This window comes from Panthera leo, chromosome F2, assembly GCF_018350215.1.
Source record: "Panthera leo isolate Ple1 chromosome F2, P.leo_Ple1_pat1.1, whole genome shotgun sequence".
Classification (NCBI taxonomy): Eukaryota; Metazoa; Chordata; class Mammalia; order Carnivora; family Felidae; genus Panthera; species Panthera leo.
This window is the reverse complement of record NC_056695.1, coordinates 5,936,046-5,940,310: the sequence shown is the minus strand read 5'-3', so window position 1 is coordinate 5,940,310 and position 4,265 is coordinate 5,936,046.

The following is a 4,265-nucleotide window of genomic DNA, read 5'->3' as shown; positions in this document are numbered from 1 at the left end:
TGGTCATTTGGCTATGATGGGAAATGTGGACACCAAAGCAAGACCAATCAAATAAGAACAAGCCAAGCACTGTTCATTCAGAGCTTGCTGTCAGCAAGCCACCATCACTGACATTCGTCACGGACTTGAAGTTAGGCACAGGAGAGGGAAAGCCTTATAGAAGAAAGAGGTTTCAGGCGTGCCCTGATTGGAGGCTGTTGACCTTGAGGAGCTGAAGTTGAGCTAACTAGAATTGGGGACACTATTGATCGGTTAGGGGTGTGTTAGACTTTCTCTGGTTGGTCTTAAGTTGGAAATGGGGACAAAAATTAGGAAAGCTACCAATTTTAATCAAGTCCTGGCTGTTTGGGGCTGATGGTCCCAGGGGTCATTGTTTGGCTTCCTGGGTTGTTACTGGAGATAGTGGTCTGACTTTCTACAAGCTGACCTGAAGTTGGCAGGCTAACGTCCTGGTCTGGTTGCTGCAGATGATGGGTCGGAGTTTTATTTTTAGATACGGTCTGACCATTCATTGTCCGTTCCTTTATTCACTCTCAGGGACCTGGAAGCTCACTCTTATAAGAAAACCGTGGTCAATAAAAACCGCTTTGGCAAAATTCACTTCTCCTCTCAGGAACTGCGTGCTAATGACCCGTAGCTCCACATCCGCAGTAAGATCTTTTCCTTCCACACCAGGCTCCCGGCCAACTGCCTGACATGTACTTCCACTCAAATATCTCAATTAAAACATGTTCAACATGGAGCTCCTAGGATTCCCACACAGTCTAGTTCCTTGTGGTTTTCTCTAAATGAGCCAGGGGCAGCTTCATTAAACCTGAAGTCACTTTTGACTTTCTTTCTCTTACACTCTGTCTGGAGGCTGTCCGCACATGCTGTGAGCTGTACCGTCGGAATAGATCAGGGACCTGGACCCTTCTCCCACCCCAACCCCCTTGCAGGGACCGTACCCTGCATGCTGGACCATTCCAAAATGGTCTCCTTGTTTCTCTCCTTAATTCCTGCCTCTCTTCAACATACTGTCTGAAGGCTATAGTGAAAACCTAAGTCACATCTTGTCGTGCCTTTGCTCAAAACCCTCCAACAGTTTTCCCTTTTACTAAGGGTAAAAAGCCAAAGTACTTACTTTAATCCACAAGCTCTACATGATCTGGCTTCCCATATCTCTGCTCCAGCATTCTGGTCTTCATATATTTCTCAAATACTCCTAGGGTGCTCCTGCCCCAGGACCCTTGCACTTCCTGTTTTTCTCTTCCTGGAACCCTTTCCCCAGATATCTGCATGCTGACCTTCTCATTTCCTCCCAATCTGTCATGGTGAGCTCCCGCCCTTACCTAAAATTTCAATACGCTCTTTCATCATCTTATATCCCCCCTCTCTGCTTTATTTTTTTCCCCCTTACCACTCATTATTACCAATACTCTATATATTTTCCTTACTTACAGTGTTTCTTTTCTATTCCCCCAACAGTGATGGCAGCCGTTTTGTTTGTTTTACTCTACTGCCAGAACTCCAGAATCTAGAACAATGGGTATAGCATCTCAGAATTTTCCATTTTGCAAATCAAGAAACTCATCTCAGCAACTTAAGAGACTAGCTTAGTCAATGACTTGGAAGTGACAGAATCTAGTCTCCAATGTCCACGCCCAAAGCTCTTTTGACCAACCTTTAATGTCTTTCTGAAGACCACGTTTGTTTCCATAGATAGTCTCATGGCTTTTTCCCACATAACTTCTAACGCAGACTCTGACAATGATGGTCTCCTAGTGGTCTTCTGCCTCCAGTCTCCCTCGTCTCCAGTCCATCTTTCCCTGTTCAAAAACCTTTACTGGACTTCCCATTCTGATTCCAGCTGGCATTCAAAGTCTGCCAAAGCCCAGATGTGATCTACCTTTCCAGCCTCTTTGGAAACTCGACGCCCAGATGGTACCCATCCAGCTAGACCCTTCTTTTGCCTTCCATAGCTACAAGACACACTTCCATGCCTCTGCGTCCTTATTTAGCTCCCTTGTCTAGAATCCCCTTCCCTCACCTCCCACCATGCACCGAGGTCCTTTCTGGAAGTTTTCTACAGAGCCTTCATCAGAATGAGCACCTGGCTCGAGGAGGGCACATCCCACCCTCTTCTGTATAGAGCGGGTCTCGTGTTTATCCGTGAGTGGATGTCTACGTCCTTGAACACAGAGATCATCTCTCACTCTTCTCCCTCACCTGTCCCACCACATGACACATAAAAGGTGCTCAGCAGATACTCATTTAATTACGGTGAATAATGTCCCAGTAAGAGGAAAGGTAGGTTAACAATTTCTCATCGGCAAGCATGAAGTCTGGTCAAACCAGGGAAAGCAAATCTTAGAGACCTGGGATCCACCTGGAATTCTCCTCTGAGCACATGTTCTGCATATTTTTCCTTTTATTTAGAATAAGGGAACAATTATGCCCAGTGCAGCCTGTCTTATTGGCTTGTGACAATGATAGGTTGTCAAGTGAGGTAAGAGTCTCAAGGGAAAGAGCTGATTATACCCCAGAGGGGGTCATTTTGATCCTTATTCTTCTCTCCTCCTCAAGATAGCAAAGGGAAGAGTGCCTACTGAGCACGATGCCTGCCCAAGAGGATACACTCGACCAACAGCAATTCCTTTCTCTTTTTTCTATCTGTTCTTGCTCGTTCCCACATTGCTTTTTCTTTAAGATTATTTTCCCCCTTACTTCTAAAGCTAAAACTCAACGTAATTAGCCAGGTGTGTATTTTTAAAACGTTGACCTTATCATGATCTCATAGTTCGTGAATTCGAGCCCACGTCGGGCTCTGTGCTGACAGCTCGGAGCCTGGAGCCTGCTTCAGATTCTGTGTCTCCCTTTCTCTCTGCCCCTAACCCACTCACATTCTGTCTCTGTCTCTCTCTCTCTCTCTCAAAAATAAATAAAGCTGAAAAAAAATTTTTTTAATGTTGACCTTATTTTCCACACTTGTAAAAGCTAAGGTCTATGTTAGTTATGGACTAGAGTAACCTCCTATCTATGCAAGAAAAAAATGCTGATAATAACTCACTTACATTTTGATATTTTAATGATGCAGTTCTAGGCCAACCAAATCCAAGTTTTGACAAACTATGAGGTATTTTTCTTTCAAGGTGACATTTAGCTTAACTTTTTCATACCAAACCATGGGAAACAAACCATAACAAGTTACGAAGCAGAAGACTCAAATTTATACCCGCTTTGTCAGTAAAGTACGTGTTAGACTGTGTTAGTCTCATTAAGGACTAACTTCCTAGGTGCAGAGGTGATCTATGCACAAGTCGTTTTTGCTCTGAATGAGTGAGACTTTGCACCGAGATATAGTATGATTAAATACTAACAAGCTTTAATACCACCTCTTGTCCTATGCCTGGAGGGGTTAAAGGTTACAACTTCTTGTCATTCCACTATTCCAAACAGGCAGGCACTGGTGGCAAAGAAAGGACGCAATTGTTCTGGAAGTCTGTGGGTCTCCAAAGAAACCCAGCTTCTGTCAACTAGTCAAAAGGAAGGTCTCTCCAAAAACCAGCAACACCGGCACTGGTCAGAACGTTCTGCACTGCCTCAGGCATGGCCATTGGGCCCCCTCAATCCCAAGGGCCAGGAAGGTACCCGATTCCTCCCTAGCATTCAGCTGGGGCTGCCTAGGTACCGACAGCCCTCCAGCCTTTTAGGAATAGATCGCTAAAACCAATCACATTGTTACTTTCAAACATTTCAGGTCAAGGTGCCTACATTCAAACTATGTGTTCTGACCAAGTTGCATCAGGCTGCTTTAAATTTAAGGACTTCGAGTCTGAAATAATTTAAGGGACACTCTGGTGACGGACGAAAATGCGCTCATTATCGGATAAAACACATTCTGAGAGCCTGTGGTCCAAGGGAGGCTGTACTTGAACTCCTACCAGCACTGAGGGCTTCGAGCAGTCAGAACACAAAGGGGAGAGACTTTGTGGAGCCCACTGCCTCACACCTTACTGCATGCTTCATGGTGGAAATGAGCAACTATACAAGAAAAGTAGAAAATGAAGGGGGTCAGAATGTGCTACTCAATACGGCACGTGAGCATGCGGACTATTTTGAGCTGAAGGCGATTAAAAGACGACAGACACCAGAGTACCTCCAGGCTCTCGTCCTTTCTGCCTAAGAAAAGCAGGGCATAAGTCTCCCTCTGTGAAGGTGTCCCCCCTCCTCTCTCCCCCATACCAGGAAGAAGAGAACAACCCTTATCACAGGGAATGGACAGT